The sequence below is a fragment of the Scardinius erythrophthalmus genome, assembly GCF_964197995.2.
Source record: "Scardinius erythrophthalmus genome assembly, chromosome: 17".
In the NCBI taxonomy this organism is placed as follows: Eukaryota; Metazoa; Chordata; class Actinopteri; order Cypriniformes; family Leuciscidae; genus Scardinius; species Scardinius erythrophthalmus.
This window is the reverse complement of record NC_138237.1, coordinates 1,714,430-1,726,365: the sequence shown is the minus strand read 5'-3', so window position 1 is coordinate 1,726,365 and position 11,936 is coordinate 1,714,430. Positions and strand designations below refer to the sequence as shown.

Genomic DNA, 11,936 nt, shown 5'->3' with positions numbered 1-11,936 from the left:
ATCGGCTTCTCGCAGATCGATCGCCGCATGACATCAAAGCACTGCGATAGCGATCTAAAAGCACAAGGAGTCGTATGCTCTCCAAACACTCCCGCAGCTCCGATCGGTCCTCGCCGCTCCGATGCATCTCGAACAAGCCATCAACAATAACGGACGTTGCAATACTATGGATGCTCATGGGTTTGCAAAAATACATCGGAATCCAACGCGTTCGTGCAGCTCGTCGTAACTTACATAGACGGATATTATAATCGAGCTGCTATTAGCTCGACTAGCTGCTATTTAAAAATGGCGGTCACAAGTTTCTATTCGTCTTGTTGGTCACGGTAACCCCGCCCCCAGCCCCTGACGCAAGTGGTTCTTTCTTGGCTCCGTTCTAGACCCTGCAATGATTTGGTGCTACTTAAGAACCAGTTTTACTGGTTCGGAGCTGGTGCTTTGGCGGTGGAAAAACAAAGAACCGATTTGAAACTAGGCTCTGGCTCCGAACCAGCTCTGCCTTGGTGGAAAAGGGGTAATAGAGGAAAATGATGTCACTGACACACAAGTGAAACACCTGACTGGGCTTATAGTGACACACCTAGTTGCACTCATTAATAACTTTGAGCACTATTTCCCTAAGGACAGATATGACATTTTGCATGATAAAAGGTGGATCCAAAATCCCTTTGATTTTGAAAGTCCAGAGTCACTGCTGGAGCTTGGACTAACTGCTTCTGAAGAAACCGAACTGTTACAGCTGAGCAGTGACCAGACACTTAAAAGAAGACATGAATCCATGACATTATCATCATTTTGGGTAAGCATTTCATCTGAATACCCTGTCTTAAGCAAGGCAAGCATACTGTTGCTTATTCCTTTTACAACTACATACAAATGTGAAGTTGGGTTCTCAGTTCTCACAAAAATAAAGACAAAATACAGGAATAGACTGAATGCTGCATCTGATATGCATGTTGCACTCTCCTCATGTACACCAAACTGGAATGTAATTCTAAAAAACAAGCAGGCCCATCTCTCCCATTAGCCGGGTAAACTGCCTTGATTTGGTGAAACAATGATGATAAGGACTGGTGCACTTAAACATTACTCTTCTAGTCTTCTTCTGCCTGACCAACATTAAAAAAAAAAAAACTTAAAAAGGCATGTTTTTGATAGCTCTGAAGGTTCATATTACTATTGTTCTAAAGATTGTTTGCATACATATTTTTGTTTTGAGAGGAAAAAATGAGAGCCTGTCATACTGTGCACTTTATAAAATGTGTATATTACAGTGGGTGCATAAAAAAGTTCTCAAAAAATATTTCAGTAAGAAACTTGTTTTTAACCTAATATTCATATTATTCTGGTAGATGTGCAAAGCATTGAATGTTATATGAAAGGCATGCATTGATTCTGTCTGGTTTTATTGATGATAGGAAGAAAAATAAATGATTAACTGCCCTATTTTGCACTTTGTCTCATTAAGTATAAATTGTGTACACTGTAATGATGAGAATATGAAAACAATGAGATGCCCTGTCAACTCTTCCTTTCTCATTTCACCTCTGCATTTTACTTATTGTCAACAACAGGTAAATAAAAAAAATTGTGCTTTGTCAAATATCTGTATCTCTTTTAAATAGTTAAGTGGAAGCTTAACTGACCTTAAAAATGGTCATACATATTTTGTTAATGCATAAATTCTCTTTGTGATATATTAACTATATGGGCCTAATGTTTATTGGGTCACAAGGATTTATCGACTTTAAAATGTGGGTCCCCAGAAAAAAAGTTTGGGAAACACTGCCCTAGTGCCTGCACATGTTGGTGTCCAATGAAATGAAATTGCAGATAAAGAAGCAGTTAAAAACAATGACATTAATTTAATTGTTAATTTAAGTAAGAATGAAATTAAGAGTATTATCAAGAAGAGACTAAAGGAAAGGTGGCAAAAACAGTGGGATAAGGAGAAAAAAGGTCGGAGGTTCTATAGAATTCTAAGGAAAGTGGGAGAGATGAGAATTACAGGGAAAAACAGGAGAGAAGAAATAGTTATATCAAGGGTGAGATTTGGACACACAAGATTAAATAGTACGCTTTATAAAATGGGTAAACATGATAAGGGAAGATGTGATTATTGTGGACAAGAGGAAACAGTAGAACATGTTTTAATGCATTGTCAGAAATATAAGAATGAAAGAAGGTTGTTAATTCATAATTGAAAAAAAATAAAAATGCAATTTATACCAAAGTATATTCTGCAAAATAACTCGAGAAATGAGTGTTATATTTTTATTTTTAGGGAGGGGGGGGGGGGGTCGTCTTGGTCCACACTCCATACCAGTTGGTGGCGGAAATACACCATTTTGTTGTTTGTCAACCGCCAATAAAAATTCAACAAGAAGAATAAGAATAAGAAGGCGTTGCTCGTAAAAGATCGCTACCCACTGTCGGTGCTGATTGCCGGTCTTTGTGCTTTCTGGAGAGTTGAATGTGGACATTTGAGACAGGTAAGGGAAATTTGTATGCGACGGTGTTTTGTAAATTAAGTTTCTATGGATTGCTTTGGCTGAGCGGGTAATCTGACTAATCTGTATGCTAAACGCAGTGTAAGATCTATTTGCGCTTTCTGCCAACGAGCTTTGTCGGAGACATCTGGCTCCATCCCCCGCATAGTTTGGGGATAGTAGCCTAATCCCGGGACAGCATGTTTTGATGTGAGTATACTGCTCGAGCGTGAAGCCAAGGGAGAGGGAATCGCTGTGTAACACCTTTTTGTTTTGTTTTTAAGCACGCGATAAGGACAATAGCGCGTCCTGCATGAGAATGATCTGCCCGTTGCTTCATCATTAAGTGCTGTTTGCTCTGCTCCTCATCGGCTGCTGTTCTGTTTCAGGGCGTTTCTTCAACTAGGGGCACTTTTAGGCTTGTGAAGTTGAATAAAAAAAAACTTGTTCAAAGTCACGTAACACAGTCTCATAAGTTTAAATAATTTGTCTAGTTTTAAGGTCTGTATGATAGATTACAAGAGAAATAGTTAAAAATTAAAAAAAAAATGTCCGTCCTGGAATGAACAAATGTCATTTCCACCACATCTCCACAGCTGTTATTTAAAAACGGAAAAACTTATGTCACTCAAGAATTGTCTAAGATCGTTTTTGTAACTAGTTTTGTCAGTTTTTCCACAGTGTACAATAATGTACATTTGTCAATGAGATAAATTAACTGCCCTAAGGACCAAATGATGAACTTCACACTCTGAAATTTAATATTGGTTTGGGCAAGAGCTTATTAGAAAAATAAATAGGCCTACCTTGAATTTTTATATTAAGTAGAGCATGATCTCTTAAATTGTGGATACATTTTTAATGTGTGATGAGAACTTTTTAAATGTTTTTAAAAAATGTGTGTGGTGATGGAAATGACAGGGTGGTGGAAATGACAATGAATTAACGTGAATGTAGAGAAACTAATATTTAGAGAAATATTTATTTGAAAAACTCTTAAACTCATCACACTCAGTAAACTCAATTCACAAAGTCAATCTACTCTTGCAATCCATATCAATTGTACTTTGTAATCACAAATGTCATTTCCACCACAGAGGGCAGTGTGGTGGAAATGACATTTCTGTAGTTTCTTGTGAAAAAATGGAAGATAGCTTCACTGATTAGCTTTGAATTAATACTTAGCATTTCATGTATGCAAAATACTCTTATTTAACTTAAAATTTGTAACTTTTTAAAAACACCCTTGAAGGTACAGCATGTTTTGAAATGATGTAGAAAAATATATATTAACTGATCAAGCAATATTTAGCTTGATTTTTCTTATTTTGTTCTTGATGAAAATTTAAAGTTGCCTCCATGTCCAACATGTGCTCTGATGTCTCTGAACATTTCCATAGAAACCACCTAAACAATCTTTCACACAAACTTTTTATAGGGACATTACAGTGTTGTGGTGGAAATGACACCAATACTGTGCGACAGCTATATTTTGTATAAAAAGTAATATTGATGGTGGTCTCACATTAAATACTATAATGTATTTTAATTATTTTACTAGTGCTTAATTTAGGTATATTATTAGTTACCAGATAAGTCATACTTTTAAACTGTATTTTCATTGTTGAAGTTAAAAAGTCTGGGTGTGCGACAGGCATAAAACAGTGATTTTGACACCTAAAAGGAGGTTGAAAAGTATGAAAAAATCATAATAGAAAGGTAGTAAAAAGTTTTTAAAGAGGTTTTATTGTTAGTTTGAAAAAGAAAGAGGACTTCTTATTATATGTATTTTTTTGTATATTTTTTTGTATATTATATGTATATTTTCCAAAATTATATGTATTTTTAAAAATATGACCAAAGTACATAAAAGTGCCCATAGTCTAAGAATCACCCTTCAAGTGAACCGACTCGAGTGAACCGACCCGAGTGTTCTGTCTCGAGTGAACCGACTCGAGTGAATCGTCTCGAGTGAACCGACTCGAGTGAATCGTCTCGAGTGAATCGTCGCGAATGAACCGTCGCGAGTGAACTGTCTCGAGTGAACCGACTCGAGTGAATCGTCGCGAGTGAACTGTCTCGAGTGAACTGTTCCAGTGCACTGTTTCTAGTAAATTCAGTTCTCAGTGATGTGCTTTGAGGTTTTTTTGGTTGTCTCCTGTTTATTTCTTTAATTGATTTATCTCTTTGAATTTGTATGTTAATTTTGGTTTGATTATTGTATTAGTGACTTATGGTTATATAATTTTGTTCTTTTTGCCTATCACTGCTTGATAATGTATTTTTTTTCTTTTGTTTGTTGGCAGGGCCTGGGCACCCGGGGGCAGACGAGTGACCATTTAGGTGGTGACGTCCTCACTGTGTGTCGTGGTCTTCTCTGACATGAGTCGTTGAGTGTGTGCACTGTGAATAGAGTAATTTTCATAAGGGTGATATCTTGAGACTGCCCCTGTGGGTAAGCCCAGGTTCCTCTGCTGCCAACGATAGAAGTAAACAAATAGATGAGTGATTGCTGGTCAATGCTTTTTATAACCATTATGTCTTTTAATAATTAATAAAATCTTTTTCATTACCTATGTCTCTGATTCCAACAGTGATTAGAACCTGTGTGTGCCAGTGTTAAGAGGTTGTGTTAAATTCTTGGGGTGAAATTCCCCAGGTGGCGTAGTCGGAAATTATATCAATTTGAGTCAACCCACGCCCGCTCTGCTACATTTAGATACATTAAAACACGTCATGTCATATTGTCAACATGGTACTTATGAAGCAGAATAGTGGGTCATATGTCTAATGCTTTTTGAAAACTTGAGGCTTTCTTCTTCATAAAACGAGTCGGACATCACATTTCTGTATACATTTTTATCTTTATCTATCATCTTTCAAAACATGACCTGTGCGAAAGAGAAAAAATGAATGCGTCTCTGTACCCAGCACTTCTGAAAATGCACGGCATAGGCTATTATTAATATTTCCCCTTGAGCTAATTTGTTACACATTCATGTCCTTAATTGGCATGATAACTGATGACAGGCGTGTGATTTTCAGTTGGAGAAGAGACTTCTGCGGCCCGAGTGCTGCCGTCACCTCACTTTTGTTCACCAAAATCTGTTTCAAAATCTAAATTCATGCTAGTCGGGATTTAAGTCCACATAAGCATATTCAACTCACAGATAGTCCAGTATATTGTGCAGATACTTTCAGTAGGAAACAGTTAACATTAGTGCTATTCATTCATTACATTCATAATGAATTAATGCTGATGGGAAATGAGGAAATGTGCAATCATACTGAATCTCTTACTGATAAGCTTTTGAAATTTGAGGAAAAAATTCACTCACATCCACTCAATAGGGAACCGTTTTCTAATGGAAGAAAATCTATTAAACTCAGAAGTGCTTCAAGTTACATCTTTCATGACAGAAACTTTACAGAATGCATAAAAACTGTATTGTTGATGATTTTAGCTGTTATATAATCATATTTCATCATATGTGAAATATATACATAACATCACTTTTGTGTTCACTATCCACATGTTGATGAAAGTGTTCATTACTGTCATTATTCACCATAAGCCGAGATGCTGTTTGATTGTTCCTCAAGTGTACCGTACTGTGGAAAAGTCTAGTGTTCACGAGATATGAACATGAATTAGCTTTTCACCAATATTTAATTTAACATTTGGAACGCACGTTTTGTAAATATTTAACAGAAATGCCCATTTCTCGTTTGGATACAGTTAGTATACTTTACATGCATCACTACATCACACACATTAGTGGAACATTATTAAAGCGCAGTGCAGAATCAAACTAACTCAACGTTTACTGACGGATGGATGCGGTGATTCACAAACATCAGTGTCTGGAATGAAACTGCAAATAAACATGTAGTGATTTTGTTTTCAGTAGTAAAAGTTGTTAAAATATTTTGTCTTTACTGATGTTTTTTGTCATGATTCTGCCTTTGTGTCCCAGATCTTCTCTTGTCTTGAGGCAGGATCATGAAAGACTCATGTTTTATGTGTAAGCACATGGCCATTTGTTTGGGCTGTGTGCTTGCGTTGTCTTGTCACCTTACCCTGTCCTTCAACCTCATGACATTTTTATTTAGCCCTTACTGCTTAATCATAATTTGATAAACTTACAGTATGACAAAATCTGAGTATTATGTATTTCTGGCTATTCACATTGTCCTTTCTATAACACTTGTGGCTTTTAAATGGTTTTATATTGTGGAGTTTGGCTGATTGCTGATGCGGTTGCATGTTCATTAACTGCTAATGATGTTTAATGCATCTGTGTTTGGTGTTTCTGGAGTTAATTCAGGCTATAAAAGAACGTGAGCAGCTCATAAACACCAGCATCTCCTGATGAGCAGCGTCTTCAGTCTTCAGTCTGATTCCCGGTAAGATCATGTCGTCTCATGTGGGATTTATTGTGTCGTTGTGTTTCAGCCTTTATTCAAACGTTAGCACATGTTGTTCAGCTTGTAGACTCTCTGGTGTGCTTGATTATGTGTAGAAGAAACTAAAGAAATTAAGATGGAATTGTTTAAAGCAGGTTTGGAAGTTTTCTTTAAGGTCCTGTCGGAACCACTTTCTCTCGCTATCATTCATGGGTTTCTGATTCTGCTAAGGATATGAATAAACACTGAGTGAACTTTAAAAATGTAAGAATCAGGTATAAAGCGTTTTCAGATTACTTCAGTCGCCGTAGTTGAGCCGAAACATTTGTGAAAGTTGTTAGTTAATTGTGTCTTTAAGGTAATTACAGTTTCACACGTTGGATCAAATAGTTTGTCTGTAATCTCAGGCATTTCCTACATTAGATCCACAAGCTTTAAGATGTGTGTTTTTACAGTGAATGAAGAGCAGTGGAAACTTGTGAAACATCTGTCAGTCTGTGTGTTGCTCCACAAACTTCTGCTTTGACCTGCAGACGAAACACACACTCCTGTCAGTAACGTAAGTTCTTCAAGATTTACTCCTAGTTTAATAAACCATTGTACACTTGCAGCTGTGCTGGACTGAATATTCAGAACAACAGCATTCAGAATATTCTTGCTTCTGTGATATTGTTCAAATGGAGGATTTACAAACTTTAATCTCACATTTCACGTATTTCAAGCTTTCTAACATTACACACATCTCCTCTAAAGCAAACTGAGGAAACTTTATTTCAACAGTCACACAGAAAAGTTATGGCATGTTTTTAATAAATTAGTAAATAGTAAATGCATTTTTTAAAACTAATGACTGGTTTGTTATTTAGTGTTGCCTGTCAAGATTTCATGAAACAATGGCCAGCATCGACGGATCAAGTGGAGTAAATTATGAAGATGAATGGATCCGTCAGATTGAAGAGTTTGACATGAAACATGAGCTTTCAAGAGTAATATTTACCATGATCTTTTCAGGCACTGAGATTCTAGTCCTGATCTTAACTCTGTTAGCGTTGTGTGGTCTTATCAAATCCAATCGCTCCACTCCAGTGTTTGTTTTTAATTTGATTCTTTCAGATCTCATTCAGATCATTTGTATATTAATAATGATTTTGATAAGGGATGATGTGTTTTATGCATATTTGTATAGTTTGATTGTGGGTCTGTATTTTATGGCATGTGTTGCTTTTGAACGATATCTTCTGGTTTCTCCTCCTATCTGGTACAGATCTCATTCACTAAAGGTCTGCTGTCTCGTTTCTGTGATGATCTGGGTTGTTCCTCTGATCATAACAGTCACAGACTTTAGCTCTCTGACCCTACCGATCATCTGTTTAATCCCCTACCCGATAATCATTCTGTGTTTTGTTGGCACTTGTCGCGGTCTTTCACGCGCAATATCGCTTACTCCTCTAAAGCGCAAACAAATTCTGGGTAGTTTGTTCCTGGTGCTTCTGACTTACACTTTTCTCATTCTCCCCTTTCTAATCATGATCGTTATAGATGATATTTTCGGAGTTCACAACTCCGAAAATGTAGGTGTTTTTTTGTGTCTCCTGTCTCTGAACCCACTGGCTGACTGTGTATTGTACGTGTTCTTGAGGCCTGATGTTGGAGGGTTAATGAATTGCTGTTGTAGAACTGACACAGATCAGTGTTCGACACACAGCTGGGACGAACACTCTCGAGACAGTAGTGCAGCGTTTTCCTGCTGTGTTTCAATGCAAAAGCCCGCGTCTCATTCACAGACCGCCTGCAGTTCAGTCTAAACATCTGCACTCAATAAATGAAGTCAATAGCCGCGTTTCCATTACCCTTCAAATTGCAATTACGAATTGAAAATACGCCCAATGGAAACATGTCAACAAAACACTCCCATTTATCGCAAAAAAGTTTCTCCGCTCGCATGAGGAGGTTTTTCAGGCAATACGAAAAAGAAATATTTCGCAAAACTTCAATGGAAACAGTTTTTGCGCATTTACAGGTCAGCTGACGTAGATGACACGGTGTGTTTGGACTGAAGACGAGACTGAGCTCTTTATGAAATTCATATAAGGCAAAATAATTACAGGAATATTGGATTCTAAACCTCAAATAAATGCCACGATCAAGACCTCGAAGCAGAACTGAGGAGAAACACCAGAAACTCCTCATATGAGCTGCTCACACGTATAATAAGGGCCGTTCCTTACCATTAATGCTTTGAAAACACACACACATCTCCTGCGATTAATAATGGCCGGGATATAGTACATAATCCTACCAATGTCCATTGCCATGGTTTTTGGAGTGATTTTACTTATCGCGAGTGGAAAAATGAAGTTTTAGTCGCATAGCATCGGTTAATGGAAACGCCGTTATTTCGCAATAGTTTTTTGTCGACATTTTAAAAAATCGCAAAAGTTTTGCTCAAATCTGTGATGGAAACGCGCCTAATGTCTTTCTTCTCACTGCACACACCCTTCCTTTCTGTGATATTTAGGCTTATTGGAGATAACTCTTGACTCATAAAACTCAAAACTCAATTGCTCTGTTTGCGGTCCATTAAACACATACGGTAAACAGAGTTTTATTAAAGATGTATTGATGTGCCGTTGATGCTTCTGCTGACGTTCTGTGTCATACGATGGAGAGGAGGGTTGTATAAAGCAGTTTATTCTCATTAATTCCCCCGCTAGACTGACAGATCAACAACATCAAGTAGTTTAATGTCATAGTCTTGCTTGTGTTCCTAATGCATGTACATTATACTCTTTTACCAAATAATTACTATTCACGCTATTATTCACAGCACTTGAATATTGTCAGTTTAACTTCTGTTGTTCTCCTCATTTGTAAGTCTGCTAAGTGATTAAATGTAAATGTATTAAAAAGATGGTTCACTCAAAAATGAAAATTGACAATGTACATATGCCCTCATGTCGATCAAAAGCTGGATAACTCCCTTTCTTCTGTAGAACATAAAAGACAATATTTTTTGTCCATACATTAGAAGTCAGTGGACAGTTTTGAGTGAACTATCCCTAAAAAGACTTGTTTTAAAGTGCACAAAGTAGATTAGAAGAGTACTAAGTTTATATACAAATATTAACCAGAGCTTGCATGGAAATCAGAAAAGGAGTTATTTGTAATATTGTTGTGTCTTTATCGAGTCAGAGACTGTCCTTAGCATTACTGACGGGACTGTGGAGGCACTGGCTATAGCTTATAGAGCTGATATACACTCTATTAGGACACAGATGTGTTTGTAGAGGTTAATGTCAGCCACTGTTGTCAACACTGCTGTAGATTACTGTAGTCACCCAACGCCAATAAACTATTCATCGTTTTGAATATGTGAACTATTACAGTTGAAACTTCATTACCTTTTTGCAACAAAAATCAAACAAAAAAATCCATTAAACATGTTGCACTTATAGAGGAGCAAGCACTAATATTTTCAGTTCCATTCCTTTTAAAATTTTTATAAAATATGCATTATCCGTGTGTGAGTGGCTCAACTTTAAAACTTGCCTTCTCATCTTTGGACCCTGCATTAACATTTCTTATGAAACTTTTTTAAACACAACGACAAAAATTGTCCAGTGTAACTGATGTAAAGATTAATATCTTGTCCTCGTTCTTTTTCTCTATCATATTTTTCAACTCATTGTTAACTCTTCTTACCTCATTTGTATTCTGATGACATTGAACATATTGTTAATAAATTTTGTATATTGTATGCAAAGTTGTATGTCATAAACTGTCTGGAGTCAAGACTGTCACCATCCCTATTATTTTACAAGATCGATACTGTACAGCAATGGCAGATACTGGTAGCACACTCTCTCTCATTAAAAAGTCAACCTGGGACCAGATGTGCAAGAATGAGTCATATCAGCCCTGTGGTGGACAAGCATTTGTTCTCGCCAATGGACAGCAGCAGACTGCAATTGGAAGAGTGACTTAGAAGTGTGAGATCCAAGGATGTAAGATGGAGCTAACATTATACATAATGAGTGATGTGGATTTGACTGTGCCAATCATCCTAGAGATGGACTTTCTGATGGATTCTGGATTGACTTTAGACTTTCAGAGATCACAATACACCATACCCGCCAGAGAAGGAAGAGCTGAAGAAACTTTCCCTTTCTTGCCACATGGATCCCAAGCGACAGTACATTTTTATATAGCTGTACCCATCCCTCCTACATCTAACGAAACCCAGTTGATCATCCAAAAACTGGTTCAGCAAGCTAATACTAATGGTCAGTTCAGAATACAATTGGAAAAGTTAATGTTGCAATGGCCCGCAGTATGCACTCATGAAATAGGACATTCCAACATGGTAAAACACCAAATCCTCACAACTGATGAAGTACCAGTCAGAAAACACCCATATAAAGTGTCTCTGGACAAGCAGCAGTTCATTGAATCTGAAATCAATAATCTGCTAACCAAGAAGATTGTCAGGCCATCAGCGTCTCCATGGGCAGCACCTGTCGTAGTAGTGCCTAAGAAGGATGGTAGTTCAAGATTGTGTGTAGACTATCGGGGTTTGAATGCTAAAACTCACCTCGATGGATACCCTATGCCACAGATCCAAGATATTCTGGAATCCTTGCATGGTGCCACAATATTCAGTACACTTGACCTAAAAAGCGGGTACTTTTTTATAGACCAAAACTGAAGAGCATTATGTCCATCACAAAGGTCAAGGTAGTGGTTAAGCTGGATAAGCGGACTAGAGCACGAATTGGTTTTCTGTTTTTTTGCGGTAACCTGTGAAAAGTCCAGATTGATGCCCTGCCTCTGGCTCTCCAACTTGGACTTCAGGGTTACTGGTGGAAGCTGGAGATGGCGTGGTCTTGTGTGCCTCTTCGATAATCAGGTCTGAAAAATACAGAACATTCATTGCAAAATGTTGAAGATATGTATGGATTATAATTTTTATAATTTATTTATATTTTATATTTTTATATTTATATTTTTTATATTTATATTTATATTTTAATGATAAAGTTA

General features: G+C 37.1%; 1 long non-coding RNA gene across 1 annotated transcript; it reads left to right on the top strand.

The window, feature by feature from the left end:
* Window positions 1–2,398: 2,398 nt before the first annotated feature.
* LOC308705496 lies at window positions 2,399–10,653 on the top strand. Its single transcript, XR_014031921.1, has 4 exons — window positions 2,399–2,492; window positions 6,809–6,896; window positions 7,352–7,455; window positions 7,763–10,653. It is a non-coding gene; the product is annotated as an uncharacterized lncRNA (long non-coding RNA).
* The last annotated feature ends 1,283 nt before the right edge of the window (window positions 10,654–11,936 follow it).